At 41.8% G+C, this 17326-nt stretch overlaps 1 long non-coding RNA gene across 1 annotated transcript; it reads left to right on the forward strand.

The window, feature by feature from the left end:
• Positions 1-10348: 10348 nt before the first annotated feature.
• On the forward strand, positions 10349-17003 carry LOC137160550 (uncharacterized). Its single transcript, XR_010921920.1, has 3 exons — positions 10349-10446; positions 11933-12084; positions 16794-17003. It is a non-coding gene; the product is annotated as an uncharacterized lncRNA (long non-coding RNA).
• The last annotated feature ends 323 nt before the right edge of the window (positions 17004-17326 follow it).

The following is a 17326-nucleotide window of genomic DNA, read 5'->3' on the forward strand; positions in this document are numbered from 1 at the left end:
ACTGTATGCGATCAGTTGATTTAACTACTTATTTTGCGGGTTTCAACTTTCTGGACTCCAGTTGTTAGAGAGGGACAGCATGGATAAGAGGGGCATAACTAAGACAGATAGGGCATTATAAGAAAAATGTGACTTTGTAAGAAAAAGCCTCTCTGGCTAGCCACACAACTGTGCCCCGTGCCAATTAGGGATGTAACAGTGTAACCGTTTAAATGGTAACCAGCTGTTTAAATGTTTTAAACAGCTGATTACCATTTAAACTGGGGGAAAGGGAGCAGCAGCTGGGCTCAGCTCCCTGCCAGTGAGAGCAGCTGGGTAGCTCTCACTGGCCGGGAGGCATGGAGCCCAATGTGCAGGGAGGGGGTAGTCCCAGCTGGGCTGGCTCAGGGGAGGAGAGGAGACACAGAGCCCAGTATGGGGGAGGGAGGGTAGCCGCAGGTACAGCTGGGCTGGCTCCCCACCGGTGAGAGCAGCTGGGCAGCTCTTGCTGGCAGGGAAACGTGGAGCCTAGTGCCCGGGGTAGTCACAGCTGGGCTTGGCTTCCTGGTGGGGGTGGAAGGCATGGAGCCCAGCGTGGGGACTGGTGAGCCCAGCTGTGACTACCCCACTCCTCTGGGCACCACACTTCCCTGCCAGCAAGAGCGGCCCAGCTGCAGCTAACCCTCCTCCCCCAGTGTTTAACCATTTAATCATTTTATTTTTAGAACGTTTAAACGGCTTTTTAATTGAACTAATTTTTACATCCCTAGTGCCAATGCAATCCCCTCCCCTTGTCACACTGTTAGGCACTGAATAACAATTAAAGGTGGATAGCATATTACATTCCTTAAGTGTGAATCCCTCATCAGATGTTGAAGGGCAGTGCACTTTGTAACTCCTTGCACCAGCAGTACTGAATGTGGTCTCTAGATTTGTGATTAAAATCTCAGTCTAAACCTTGCATTAGAATAGTGTTTCTTTGCACATCAATATATAATCTATGAATTTCAGTAGTAAATGTACTCTGCTATATCATAGAATCATAGAAATATCAGGCTGGAATGGACCTTGAGAGATCATCAAGTCCAACCCCTTGTGCTGCAGAAGGGCCAAGTATATCTAGACCATCCCTGATAGGTTGGACAAACACCTATCTTTAAAAACCTCCAATGATGGGGATTCCACAACCTCTCTGGAAGCCAATTCCAGAACTTAATTACCCTTACAGACATCTCACCTAAATCTCCTTTGTCGCAGATTAAGCCCATTACTTCTTGTCCTGCTTTCCATGAACATGGAGAACAATTCATCACTGTTCTCTGCAACAGGCCTTAACATATTTGAAGACTTATCAGGTCTCCCCTCTGCCTTCTTTTCTCAACACTAAACATGAACTATGGTACATAGAGCACATGATATACCATATGTGTTCCAATGCATGAATTATAGCCATCATGACCCCAAATAGTTAAATTTTACCTAGTTAAATATGTATTTCACTTTGTTTCTGATGCTCTCTAGAAATTTGTAAAGCAAATCTGATTGTTTTAAATACATTTGTATTTTTGACACATTACCACAGGGAATTCACTGGCTCATGGTGTGATGCAATATAACAAAAGGTGACATAACATAATCCTTGGTGACAAAACCAAGATTACATGCACTAAAAGAGGATATTTAATTAATTATCTCAAATGATATATGTTATTTACCAAAGTCTCTCCTAAATCACTTTAAATATGTATTTAGGTTTAACTGATTTTTTTAAACAGTTGCTTTTGCACTTCTGCAATGGTTCTCTTCTCTCAATATATACTTCCCTTACTACTACAAAGAAAACCTTGTTTACATAGTTACAGTATATGCACTGTATATTTTGCACACTAGCAAAGTACATGTAATATAAGAACTGTGTGTATGTGCACACAAAAATATATGAAAGAATACTGAACTACAAATCTTTACAAATCCAGTTAAATATATATATATATATACACACACACACATACGTATATCTGAGATTGTCCCGGCAATAGAGACTGAAACAGCTCTGTCAAATATTTCATTAGTAACTATAACATTGTTAGGCTAATATAAAGGAAGAATGGCTGGCACCAGTTAATTATAATAAAGTATTATCTGTTCATGACTTCCAGATAACTACTGTACCCTTCCAGATAATACTCCTCTGACATGTTATTAAGGTCCTGAATATTTCACCAATCTTAATTAAAGCTAAATCCTTTACCTGTAAATTACACAGAATATTGAACTTGTATGTAAATCACTTTGGCTTTTGAAAGTTCATCAATATTCATTTTAACTTGGTTGGAATGGTTCCTTCAGTTGTTCCTGAAGGCAAGTAAGGCAATTTAGTTATGCATGTGAATCAGACTGTATTAAAATGAAATAATCTCAGAGGCGGCTATTTATGGCTTTTATCACAGTTTATGGGCTTCTTTTTAATCAAGGAGAATAAAAATAAATGGCTATTACTGCTGCCATTATTGTTGTAACATCAGAAGTATTTGAAAGGACTAGCTGAATTTTTATTTCCTTGCTGTGTTACAGCAAAAGACTTACTAGGCCATCTAGGCAGATATAATCAAAAACAAGTCAGAGAATCAATCAGCTGTGATCTATTGAGTGTTAGAAAAGTTCACAAAATAAATGAAGGCAGTTCCAGAAAGACAAATATAACATTCCTCCTAGCTTCCCTGCCCTTTCCATATATACACATATATTTGGCAGTGTCTTTATTACTGGTCTACTTTGATTTGTCGTCTAACGTAGATGAAGGTATGGGGCAAATCCCACAAATCCAGTGCTGCAGCTGGGCTGCTGTAGTAGTTTAAGCATAGACGTACCTTATTTTTAGAAATTACCCAATTAGTCTCTCATAACTCATTCTTTCTACTAATTATATCACATATTAAATATCAGTTATTTACAGATTCTTAGTCCATATAGATATTGGGAATCTATATTGTGTATATTACATATATATATATATATATATATAATCAAATCTCCTCCCCCTTCTAAATTTAGTGAATTTGGTATATTTTAGGTTTTTCTTTTAGAGAGTCACAGAGCTAAATTTTAGCAGATGCTACATAAACTTTTACCGTCTCCTCAAAAAACTTGAGACAGTTTTATATAATCCCTTCTATTTGAGGCTTTATCTACATCCGAATGTTTTTGGTATAATTTAAGGTATGAAGATAAACTCATATTCAATAGCAAAAAAACTACACTGATGCAGAGATAAGGTTGCTTGAAGGTATGTCATCCCCTTGCAGAATGATGAGTTGGGCAAAAACCAGAACTTCTGAAAACAAGGAAATATACAGTTAAAGCTGCTCATGCAACCTTTACTCTGCTGTCTTTCAGCAATGCCCCAATACGCTGCCTTAACACACATAGCTTGACTCTACATTACACAGTTTTGTCAACAAAAGTCAGCTTTCATTAACAAAACAGTGAAGGTGTACACACTGCAATGCTCCTTCCGCCGACAAAAAAACTCCAGCTTTGCCAACAAAATAAAAACACCTTGATGAGAGGTGTAGAGCTTTTTGCAGCAAAGTTATATCAACAAAGTACCAGTGTAGACACTGAGCTTGGTTATGTTGGAAAAGGGCTATGAATGGGACACGTACCAGTGCCATGCCAAGACAAAGGAGCTGAGATAGGGAGGCAGAGGGCAAGGAGTCAAACCATCATTCTGGAGCTGCACCAATGAACTGCTGCTTCTATAAGAAGCTGGATGCCATCTTCACTGTCAACCCCACCTCCACTGCCAAGAGCCCTGTGGATACTTCAGTGGGGCTGGAAACAGCAGACAGCAGATTTAATTCCGAGGTCGAAGTCATGGATGAAGAGGTCGAGTTGGAGGATGAGATGGACCAGGTGACAGGGTCATCTGTTACCATGGTAAGCCAGGATCTCTTCTTGGCCCCAGAGGATTCGAGGCAGTCCCAGCATTCTGTCTCTGACATGCATGATGCAGGAGAAGGGAGCTCTGGTAAGTGATCTTTTTGAGTTGATGCTGCTCAGTTACATGAGGTAGAGCTGGTCTTTGTTATATTCTAGAAGTGGGTGAAGGGATAGAAATGAACAAGACTAGCTGTGTTTGAGTGTGCTTCACATTCCCCTGTGCAGCTAAGCAGTGTGGCAGAACACTGTGTTAAATGCACACTGCGATTCCATGGAAATCCTCCAGAGAGATTTCTAGGAAACTTTCCTGGAGGTACTTGGCAATCCTCTGCTGAAGGTTCCTTGGCAGGGCTGCTTTATTCCTTCCTCCCTTGTAGGAAGCTTTGCCGTACCAATCGGCAATCACTTGTGCAGAGACCAAAGTGGCACACAGGCAAGCAGCATAGGGACCCAGTTTGAAGCCACATGCATGCATGACATGCACCCTTGCTTACTCGCAGGAGTGAAATATCAGTACAATGACCCCGACACTGGAAAATGGTGGCAGAATTTATAATTTTGTCCTTAGTCACCTACAGTGATCCCTTAAAAAACCACCTAGACCCTTTGCCCCATCTTGAGCACTACCTCTTCCCCGCAGGCTGAACTCACCATGTTTAGGGCATTCGCTGAGCTGTGTGCTTGCCAAGTGAGAAACTGATTCATATTTAAAAATAGGTGTATTTTAATTTAATGATTCGTTGCTGTGAGTGCACTAACAATCATGCTTCTGTTTATTGTTTCTTGTGCTTCTGCAGATATTGCCTTTAGGGGAACCCCCTACACACAGGTGGAGCACCTCCACCAGATAAGGAAGTGACTGAGGAGGAACAAGGAAGGACATGTTTCGAGAGGTGATCCAATCCTCAGAGGCCAAAAAACAAGAACTCAGAGAGACTTTAAATGAAAATTACAAAATAGGCAGGAGAGATAGGAGAGCCAGGAGCAAATTTTAATGGGCCAAGAGCAGATGATAAAAGTGATGGAGGACCAAATGGAGATGTTGAAGTCTCTAATCAGGCTGCAGGCAGAATTCATGTGTGCTCATCCATCCTGCAGCCAATACAGAACTGCTTATCATGCCTTCCCTGAACTCCTCCCACACATTCCTTGCAACCTACCGGCTTGTCTCAGTAGCCCGTTCATTCCACCCCTTTGGACAGCTTCCAAAATGATAGCTGGATTTACACACAGCTATGACAGCCTACAGTGCCCTTCACTGTTATCTCCCTTCCCACTAAACGTTTTCTGGGTGTTGTTAAGTAGTATTTAATAAAAACATTCTCTGAGATAACAAATATTAATTTGTCTGCTACACACTGTGGTTGTTGCTGCAATTAACACACAGTGGCAATTGGATCATTTGCAACCTACAAATCGCGATTAGGAATCATCAACATTTTCATGCAAAGCTGCAGGTTAACAAAGCATGGCAGACTGCTGTATAGAAAAACACATTACTAGTGCTCATTGTCAAAATGGCGCTTCAAGGCATCCCTAATTCAAATAGCTTCCTGCTCTGCCCCTCTAAAAGCCCTGGTATCTGACTGCTCAAAATCAGCTGCTAGATGACCCGCCTCCATACTCCACCCCGGGGGAATCTTTTCAACCTTAGCTACACAAATATTATGCAGTACATAGCAGGCTGTTATGGCTATGGGAATATTTTCCTCATTTAGGTCTAACCTGCCACAAAGGCAGTGCCAGCATGCTTTTAATCTGCCTTATGCACATTCTATGGTCATTCTGCACCTGCTCAGCCTATTATTGAAGTGCTCCTTGCTGCTGTGCAGGTTTCTTGAATAAGGTTTCATGAGCCATGGGAATAAGAGGTATGCTGGCTCTCCCAGGATCACTATGGGCATTTCAACATCCCCCATTGGAATCTTCTGGAAAGAAAGTCCCTGCTTGCAGCTTTCTGTACAGGCCAGTGGTCCTGATGATGCATGCGTCGTGCATCTTCCTTGACCCCTCTGTGTTGATATCAGTGAAATGCCCAGAGTGATCCACAAGAACCTGCAATATCAAAGAGAAGTACCCCTTTATATTGCTGTACTCTGTCACAAGATGCTCTGGGGCTAAAATTGGGATCTGCATGTCATCTATTGTCCTGCTGAGGTTAAGGAATCCCATTGCCACAAAGCCATCCACTATTTCACGCGTATTTCCAAGAGTCACAGGTCTTTGTAGAAGAATGTGATTAATGGCCCTGCACACTTGCATTAGCGCAACCCCTATGGTGGACTTCCTGACTCCAAACTGATTCGTGACACACTGGTAGGAGTCTGGAGTTGCCAACTTCCGTACAGCAATCATCACACGCTTCTTCAACGAGACGGCAGCTTTCATTTTGGTGTTCTTCCACTGCAGTGCTGGGGCAAACTCTGCACACAGTTCCTGGAAGGTGGCTTTCTGCATTCAAAAATTCTGTAGCCACTGCTCGTCATCCGAGACTTGTATAACGATGTAATCCCACCACTCAGTGCTGCTTTCTCAAGCACAAAAGTGACAGTCCACCGTGTGCAGCTGTTCTGTGAATGCCAAAAATAATCTGGTGTTGTTTCTTTCCATGGCACACAGCAGGGCAGGCACCTCTGATTCCTGTTCAGATTGGGAGCTCATGATGTACTGCATGACCATCCGCAATATGTTCATAACAGTGACCACAAAAGTGGAGAGCAGTGCAGGATCCATCCTCAGACAGAGATGGCAGACACACAGTAAATCAGGGGCCAATGAAAAATGCTATGAAACATAGTCGGAACCCTATGGAATGATGGGACAGAAAAAACTGCATCCTGGGATGTTGAGCCCACATCTCTGATGCATTGCAATCCACTCCACCTTCCCACAACTCCCAGCTGCAGAAGGTGGCGAATTGCACAGTGGGATAGCTACCCACAGTGCACTGCTCTGACTGTCAGTGCTAGAGCACCAGCTGTGGACCTGCTTCACCGACAGGAGTGTTGTGTGAAAATGCACAAGTCATGTAATTATAGCGCTTTTTGATTGTTGGTGTAACTGGGGTTGACAAAACTTTGTAATTAGACAAGGCCCAGAAAGAATACTACATGTATATAATTTAAGAATCAATTCGCAGCCTTTTACAGCTCCCTTATACTTATTCACAGGATACCTTAAATTACATTTTCATGTAATTATCATTAAAGCATTAAAATCCTTTTATATTCCACCTCTTTGTTGACAATATCCTTTGCAAGAAAATCCCGATGCCCTGCTATTGACATAACCTACACAATTCCGCACAGAAAGATGGTACACATTGCACCTTTTCCTTCACACATATTTGGGTGTAAAACAGATCTATCACAAACCTCAAAGTAAGCCACAAATCTCGCAAACACACCTCCGTGAAGCAGAGCTAACTACTGCCTCCACTATTCAGAGAGATAAAGTGAGTGAGGTAATAACTTTTACTGGACCAACTTCTGCTGGTGAAAGAGACAAGCTTTTGAGTGCCACAAAAGAGTTTTTCACATCTGGAAAAGGTAACCAGAGTATCACAGCTAAATAGAAGTTAGGACAGATTGTTAAACTGGATTTAAGGGATTAAGACATGTTGCAAGAAACCACCTAAAATGAAGTGGGCAATTAATACCTCTGCAGTCATAAGACAAAGGAGCAAGGGTCTGTTACCAATTGTTGTAATGTCTCTGTTTAGACCATGATTTTCATTCATAACAGCTGCACCTGACACCAAGCACACTCACTTTACCTAGAGTGCATATAGATAATAAATGCTTAGACTGCTCTCATATTCCAGCTTGCTACTGACAATACTTTGTGTTATAAACCCCCTGTGCCTTGCTAATTATTTAACATACACAATTCTGCATAGAAATGATGCATACTGGACCCTCAAGGTACACATGCGGGTCTTCCCTCTGCTTACACACACTGGAGGATGCAAACATAGATCTTTTCCATAGCATAATCACAGCTCTGTCACACACGCCTCAAAGTAATCCACACAATTCCTCAAGCATACAAGAAAGCCCAACTACTACCCCTCTATCATTTTTCTGTAGGTGCACATATCACAGACTTCACCTGAAGTGTATCCAGATAATTCCCATTGGTTACTGCCAGCTCCAGGGGAACAGAAGGAAGGTGGTGTGGGCAACCTTCACCTCTTCCCTTTTTATCCTTAATAGTGCTCAGGCTTGTTTACACTTGAAGTGCTACAGTGGCACAGTGCTTCAGTGTAGACACTACTTACACCAACAGGAGGGGTTCTCCCATCAACAGAGTTAATCCACTTCCCTGAGAGATGGTAGCTAAATCAACAGAAGAAGAATTCTGTCGACCTAGAGCTGTCTACACTGGGAGTTAGGTCAGTTTAACTATGCTGCTCAGGGGTGTGTATTTTTCACATGCCTGAGTGATGTAGTTAAGATGACTTAATTTTCTAGTATACACCAGACCTGAGGTGACAGTCAGGGATGAGAGTGAATGGGCTGCAAAATAACAAGAAGAGCCTATACATTTTAGCAACTGTGGGGTTAATTCCCCCCTTCTACAATCCAACTCATGCAGTGCCTGGACTGAAGGACAACTATGTTACTGTGGAATGTGTGCCTGGTCATGCTTCAGAATGGTTGGAGGGGAATTTGTGTAGGGCTGGTGAGAGAAATCACAGACAGGATTTCTGTTCCAAAATACTGTAAGTTTTATATTTGAGCAAAGGTTCTCTGACCCCTGTCTAATAGATGTACTTAATCTCCATCAAGTAGTGAGGTGTCAGAGCTGATAATGTTTCGATGACATATGGTACACATTTTCTGGTCAGCTGTGAACCCTCCAATTTCCCAATTAATGGTCTTCTAACACTTATTAATAGTTTTCATATTGTCACTGTAGCAATTATTCAGATGCTCAGCAATTCAGAGAAAAACTATCACAGCTCCTGGGCACAAATCTGTGATGCAGCTCAAATCTGCTGTCGTGCATTTTATGAGATGTACAGCAGGAATAAGGCCCAGTTCATTTCTGCCCGAGTGAATCACCACAACATCTGGAAGATCACAAACTTGTAAGTTACTAGTTAGTCACTGCAGAATGGGCAGAACACGATACCAATACAGACCATCTCACTCCCCCCAAATCAGCAATCCCCATGTCCTGGTATACTGTTTGCTGTCTTGTAAACTCATGATCCAAAAATCACCCAGAATCCATATGTTGGCAACCCTGGCAGTGGCTTTTTTTCTTCCCAACAGTGGTCAAGGTACCTGCACTGTCAGTTCTAAACCTCCATGCTGCATGTCTTTGGCAATACCACAAGATCAGGAAATAGACTTTCTCCTGCCTCATCCCACCTCATCCCTGGAGCTAATATAATACAGTTTTTATCAAACAACTAATCCCCTCCACCCTGCAGTCCTCTGGCATCGGATCTTCCCCAGCTGATATAACAAAAAATGTGGTTAGATTGGTTGCTGACTATTCTTATAGCAAACAACACGAGTTATTAAATCTTTATTGTGCATATGTACAAAGGTTCAGACTAGAAACATCTAGTGGGGTACTTACTAAGGACACTGGTGTCAGCACATTCCCTTGAACTACCAAGGCAAGCATAAAATGGTCGTATAGAAACTCTCTCATGCTTTTTTCCTTTATTAGGGCATGTACACTGCAGTCCTTCCAGATTGCACATACACGTAAGTGAAGAAGTGAATGTGTTTTTCAATACTGTTTTCTATTTGGGCCCCCAAAGATTCAGGGGGTGCCATGCACTACCTTGGGTAAAACTCAACAGATGGAGACCATTTTGACCTGCATCACATCGGAAATTTGATCTCTAGCTCTGTGCAAAACAAAAACCTAGAAACTTTTTTTTTTTTTTAAATGGCTATTTTTTCCAGGGGTTATATCTCCACAACCCTAGTTCAATGGCCTCAGATCTGGGTCACTAACTCTAACCTGCACCCTCTTGAGGCAAATGAAATGTCAAAATAATCTGATCAAGCGGATGAATTTAAGAGGACTTAAAAAGGTCAACCTTGAAACAGAAATTGTGATGCAACCTTAACTATAGTGGTATTGCTGCAGCATTATATTATACTGGTATACCCCTTCCCACATATACAAAATTGGCTTTTTATCACTTGGGAAGCTTTTTAAGACAAATTGAAAAAAGCCACTCTTATGCTGGAATAAAAAAAAAGTCCACCTGGGGATCATATATGTCTAACTGTGCTACAGACTTGCTGGCCATTTAAGGAGAGTTGGGCTGAGCCTCACCTGTGTTGGATCTGGATCAGCTACAGCTGGTTCATTGTCCCTCACCCTGACTTTGATGGGCTAGGGATCAGATATCTTGGTTCAACTATTATACTTGGGTGAGATGATGCTGGTGATTTCCCACAAAGCAGAGAGAGCTCACTTGGGGGGTGGGGAGAAGTTGTTTGCTGTGGCTGGTCCTGAAACAAAAGAGTGGTGGGAGAGAAGGAAGCTCCTGTGGTAAGTCCTAGAGAGACTCAACCCCCCAAGCAGATGGCTAGGAGGTAGACTGAGAATGAGGATCCAGTCAGTGGCAAATTCAGACTGGGTGGGAGGGTAGCTCAGAAGGGACAGAAGAGCTTTTTGTTTTAGGTCTCCTTTGAGACTAGTGTTTAAGTTTGTTGTCAATGGCCTGCCTGTGGGCGCTGAAAGAGATGGTTGAGTGTCAAAAGCTTCCCTGAAGGGAAGATTTGATCTCAGACCAAAAGCCCCACACAAGGTCAATTAAAGAGAGACCTGGAAAGCCCAGGTACAAGGGGATTAAAGATCCATGGAGAAAGTGAGAAGGGATGAGTGATGCCATGGTTGAGTACTAGGGGGTGCTATGGAGGTGGACCCTACCACAAATTGCTAAAACTTTCCTGTGTAGACACAATCATTGTCTTGGTCCTCTCAAGCAAATACTGTGAAATTTTGTTGTATGTGGGAAGTTGATGTTTTTTAAATTTATTTTGCTCGTTGCCTTGGACAGATTTTAATCAGTCTCTAGAGGGAAAAATCAGGTACAAAAAACAAGTGTGAGAGCTAGCTCTAATAAAACACTCTACTGAAATGTGTTTGTGTTTTCTAGGGCTATTTCATTTATACAATACTGAAATGCCAGTAATAATATACCCTTCCGAGCAACAGTTATATTAAATTTATCCTGTGCTCTCTAAGTCAAGGAGGCTGCCCTTTGTAATGTTAGAAAAACTGAAATAGTAATGCTTTTCTAAAAAGACAGGATCTGCTTTCAGGAGGTAATGCTTCTAGAAATGTCATTCATACAGCTGTTTGAAAAATCAAATTTTGCTGTTGTTTCCATTTCAGAGGGTTTGTGAAACTTATTTTTTGTAATGTTTTAATTAAAATAGCAATTAATGTTTTGGATATCAAAAAATGAGAAATTTCCAATAGCTTTAATTTAAAAAAAATTACACAAAATATGAAATGTTGAAAAGGTCAACAGCCTCATTTTTTAAAAAGGCCATTTGTCAGTGAAAATACTTTCCATTAAAAACCTCTCAGTTATCCCTACACTTAGCCTGGTTTTTGGGCTGGTACTTGTGCATTGAGAAGTATCCATTAGAGGCATTAGTTACTGCACACAGGGGTGCAGGGAACTGTATGGAATCACCGCACCCTACAAGAAACACTAGAGGGATTATACCAAGAGCAGTCTCTCTCCCAGCACTATTTCTTGTGCATGAGCAATCTGCTCCACCTATTAAATATCTCTTGCCAAATATACTCACTGTCACAGGCTAAAATATGCTGGCTTCCGTTCTTTGGTGGCTGGCTATGATGGAGCGGACTGGCCCAGCAGGGGTTAACTCCACTCTCTGAGCTGAGGCGGCTATGCTCCCTCGGCCTCGTTGGGCATGCTTTGGCTGGAACCCAGATATAAAAAGGTAGTAGCTCAGCTCAGTCAGGCCAGCCTGCTGAGGAGGAATGACATACTTCGTAGGCTGCCATCCAGGAGCTGCTGGAGCCCAGACCTTGAATGCCAGTTGCGCCAAGACCCAGGTCGGTATCTATCTGCCTGTGAAAGCCCAGGAAGAGACAGATATTAGGAGCTACACCAACCAATGAACCAGGAGACCCGTGAACCGCAGCAAGGTGAGACGGGGTAGGAAGTATCCCAGGAGGACTAGACAGTTATCCAGTTGCAGAACTGGGAGCTTGGTCAGTGTGTTTCCACCAGATCCCCACTGACCCAGTGATGAATACACTCACCACTAACAGGGCCTTGGGCTGGGATGCATTGGAATAGGGAGGGCCCAGGTCTCCCTACCCCAACCATCACTCCCTTGGGTGGTGGCCCATTGTCCCCCAGCCATTAGGCCTGAAAGCCCTGAGATTGAGGGCAACCACACTGACTCTGGCCCCTAGGCCACATAGCCCTGCTGCAAGAGTTTGGGCTCTTAGACTGTTTGTTGCTCTGTCCTGTCTGAGGGTCGATCAGTGGTACTCAAACTTATTCTATTGGTGACCCCTTTCATATAGCGAGCCTCTGAGTGCAACCCCCCTTGTAAAAAAAGTGGTTTTAATGTCTTTTTAACACTATGTTAAATGTTAAATTTAAATGCTATTGCTTAAAATGAATTTATCTTTTCTCACTGCTTTTGGCCAGGCCAGGGCTCACCGCTCCGCTGGTGACAGGGCTTGGGGCTCACAATCCCATGCATGGCGGGGCTCAGGGCTCACAGCTCACAAACCCCACATAACCAGTTGTGACCCCCTGAGGGGTCGTGACCCCCAGTTTGAGAACAAATACTCCAGACTGTTTGTAGCTTGGCCCCACCTGAGGACCAGAGTCCCCAGCCTGTTAGGTGCTCAGCCCTGCCAAGGACCTGGGCCCCTAGACTGTTGGTGGCTTGGTCCTACCGGAAGGCCCAGGACCACTATCCTGACTCTAACTATTAGGCCCCACCACCTGGGAACTAAGGACCTCTAAGCTGACACAATCGTGGGTCTGTAGCTTTCCCCCACCCCATCTCCACGAGGGGGACAGGGCACACCAGCCCTGCAACACTGCCATACATTAGTTCATAATACAACCTAGACCATTGTGCTGCTTTTTGTTCAAGGGTTTATTTTTCCCATCAATGCATCCAATGCAGTTACATAATGAGAGAGAACAGATGCAGGAAATTCCAGCCTGGGCTTGCCACACAACTAAAACCAACCATCAATACATGATTTCTTACTTTTTAGCACATACATAGATGAAGCACTGCCCAGTGGATTAGAACATTTAAAACACTAATATGTAGATTTTCTAAAACAATATAGAGTATGATTTAAAAAAAAAAAAAAAAAAAGAGACCCCAAAAGGGAAAAACCTCTGCAATTCAATGGATTGTCTACTCAGTGAAATACAATTTACAAAACCCTTCGCAGAATATTCATGCTTGGTCAAGCCAAAACTGATTATGGCTAATCCTCCAGTAGAATGAGAAATGGAGAAATTGATGCCAATGTAGTGACGATGCTCAACAAATAGAAAGTTCAAACAACTGTAGCTGTACTGGGATTTGTATTGATTCAGCATTATCTGGAATTCATTTTTTTTTTTTTTTTAAATTCAACAGGAGTACAAACCTCCTAGCTTGTTTACTGCATGCATTTTCAGCTGACTGTGGGGTCCAGCAAGTGAGAAGCAGAGAATGATTGAATCTAAAAAACTATAGCATAGTGCAAAACACTGTGAAACATGCCGTTCATTTGTTTAATATATAGAGAGCGTAACTGGTTCAAATAAAATAAGAACCAACTCTGTCTAAAATTCCATCGAAACCCAACAGAACCTTTTGAGTTTTAAATTCAGATTTTTTTTTTTGGTACTTTTTCATTTTCGCATGCCTCTGCATTTTGTGGTTGTTCCTGGGACAACCAATGCCAGAAAACACTATACTTAAGCAACCGATTACTTTTAAAAAAATTATGTCTATCTACAGGTGGCCCTCAGCGCCACAGTGTCTGAGCACCTCACCATTAATGGATTTTATCCTCATGACATTCCTGTGGAGGTGGGGAATCCCTGATTTTAAGAATTGGATTCAGAGGCACAGGCTGGATCCAAAGATTACACAGAAAACTTGTGGCTGAGGCAGGACTTAAGCCCAAGTATCACAGTCCAATACCAGTCATTAGACTATATTCCTGCCCTTCATTTTCAGCCCTCCAATATCCTCCAATTAGCCACAGAATAGGTAAAACAGAGGCAGAAACAATGCCTGTTCCCCAGGCAACTATCCCACTATAGTTTCAAGGACAGTCTTGACCTAGAGAGAGATCTTGTCTAGGGCTGAAAAGATATTTATTCATCCTTCAGACTTCTCTTTTTGGCTGGGACTGCTGAAAATACCAATGGCATGACAGTGGACACCTGTCCAAGAGGAACTGGTTAGAGACTGTTTCAATATACAGTACTAGCACTAACCTGTTCACCAAAAATAGTTAACTATTACTCATTGGCAATCCAGAAACCAGATTATAAAACAGATGCCAAAAATATCTGCAGGGAATCCAGTACACTTCTTGCACCCTATTCTGGACTTGACAAATACACATTACCTGCAGAAGGGCTTGACCCTGTATTCTGAAAACTCCCACTGAGTTATATCTTCTTCAGTCAAGACTTAGTTGATCCCACTCAGTCGCCTTGCCTCAAATAAACCCAAGGAACTGTTGTTGACAATGTTGGAAGGTCTGGTATATTAGTAATGTCTGTGCCCCCAGGCTGATCCAGTATTGTGATATCCATTATTGGAAGTTAAAGCATGTGAATCTCTGCCATGCTATGAAAAGAAGAAATTAAAAATACAGGCAAAGGATTGAAAAGACATTTTTCAAAATAACATTTCTTGACACTGTTTTTAGTATAATTTTCCTTTGACTATGTCACTTTTACTGTATAGCAAGTAGTGCCTCTTTTACTCTTTACACAACATAATAGGAAGAAAGGCACACTAATGTCCAAATACCATGTTTACTAACCATATACAACATACAAGGCCTGCCTACGTGTACATAATGCTGCTCTGGCAGAGTTTTGGTGGCTTCACTTGCTTCTGACATACATAAGAAAGGGAATGCCAGTAGAGGGCTTATAGAGTATTTAAAGGGATACTACCTACTTCCTATACACTACAACAAGACACTAAAACAATTAGTGTTTGCAGGTCCCTTGTTTTCTTGTGTGCAGAGTGATCTGACTCCTGTGGACGTCCCTTAGTATGCCTGGTGTTCTGGATAGGGTAAAAAAAGATCCCAAAGTTCTGGTTTTGATTAATTGGATCCCTGAAAAGGACACAGTGATTTCTCATTAATATATTTTCTCAGCTGACTCCAAGGTTGCTTCCTGCTTACATGTGCTTTATTTGCATGATTAGCTACAAGTAAAGCAAACCTTCAATTAATTGCACAGTAAGGTTTAGAGGAACTCAAAACACCAGTGCTTCACACTAAAAGATCATGACAACAAATGCACTATAACACACTTCTTTGTTCAGACATTGTGTCATTTGAAAGTATGACTAACAGGAGGAAAGGTACATTCCTACTTCAAAGGCGTTTTCCTTTAGCGTATCCATCTAGGAGTAATCCAGTTACAAAATGAAATGGAATAGAGGAAATCTTTGCTAAGACAAAGCCAACAGTAACGTGAAATATTTATAAGCCCCCAGAGATCTTCCCCCACTTAAAAAAAAAAAAAAGACAATGTGGGTTGAAAGATTTATAAATCAGATGAAAGATGCTGTTATTTTTAATAGAAAAAGCTGAATCTCTATCTTAAAGTAATAACAGCTCACCTTGAAACAGTCTCATCAGAAAAATTGTAACTGAACCAATTTACTCCAAAAAAATTATTTACAAAAAAAGCTGATTCAACTGAAGGTAGGTAAGAAGGATGCAGATGCAGCACAAGTAGTCAGAAAAGTGAAAGTCTGCTCTCGTCTTTGTGCTGCTTCTTGTTTGGCAGGGTTCCTGAAACTGGCAAAATATACACTGTGATACATTCATGAGTTCACACAGTCTGACGTGGAACTTACACTAAATTTAGCATCTTCCAGAAAACAACTGAAAGAACAACACTGGCAAAAACTCAAACAGATTTCTTTTAAACCTCTCATCAGCAATTTTGTGAAAGGAATTAATCATCATAATTTTGGGTTAGCAGTTTTTGATGTGGTCTTTCCGGGAGTCTCTACTGCTCCCTGACTGGCTTTCTTTGGTTAGCTCCTGATGATGGCAGTTCTTGGCTCCGATCACTAATTAGACCTAGTGGTCTACTCTGGTTCCTTTGGGCCTTGTTTCTGAAGGCAGCCTGATGCAGGGGTTTTGCCTCTTCACTATCTCAGGCCTTTTTGCTTCTACTCCTCCTCTGAGCTCCCTCCTTTAAAAACAGGCCTTTTTTCCCTTATTGGTTGCAGCTGAGGGGCCTGCTCCCATGACTGGCAGTTGTGCAGCTGAGTGGTCAGGCTGCTTGCCTGTAGGCAGGAGAGGCTCTCCTCTCCCTTTGGCCTCTGAGTATGGGATTTGTAGACCCCATTACATGCTGTCACAAGGATTTGGGGGGTAGATATGAGGGAGCAGGTTTGGCTGCTGAATTAAACCTATGTACTTGATATGACAGAATTTGACTGTCAAAATAGAAGAGAAAGATGAAAAATTCTAGAAGGAAAATAGATTGTAGATAAATGAAAAGCACTGGGCTAAATCTTGTTTATAACCATTACGTTATTTGCCTTTCATTTTTAAAACAATGGTGAGATGTGTAGTGTTAGAGATCTTTTTGGTTAAAATGCTTTCTTCCCTTTCAGAGCTATCGTAGTTCAAAACTTTCTGTGATACGGAATTCTGTCAAAAATGGGTGGAACATGAACTAAAGGTTCAAAGGAAGACGAAGGATGTTATCATACAGAAAATCAAAGATGGCTTTGACATTGTGGCTGTTTCAAGGTAGTAATTGTTTTTACTGTTTTCCACGGATATTGTTTTCTTTTTAAAGGTTTCTGTATGATTAAATGTGAAAATCTTCAATAGGAATAGTTCATTAATCACTAAAATCATTAATGTTGGATCCAAAATTATAGCTACCTTTCGCATGAATAATACATTAGCTATTTGATTCACACACAGGTGGAAATAATCTCACACACTCAGATTAAATGGTTTGTTAAAGGTACATTTAAGTTATTTATGTATCTGCATGTCTACAGATGCATGCATGTCTAGGGCATGTCTAGACTAAAAAAATATGTTGCCCTAAGTTACAGCAACGTACAGTCACCACAGTAATTAAATCACTTTTCTATATCCACACTACCCTCCTTTTGTTGGCGGTACCCGTCCT

This window comes from Emydura macquarii, unplaced genomic scaffold (assembly GCF_026122565.2).
Source record: "Emydura macquarii macquarii isolate MOO-44397 ecotype Brisbane River unplaced genomic scaffold, CSIRO-AGI_Emac_v2 contig_2205, whole genome shotgun sequence".
Taxonomy (NCBI): domain Eukaryota; kingdom Metazoa; phylum Chordata; order Testudines; family Chelidae; genus Emydura; species Emydura macquarii.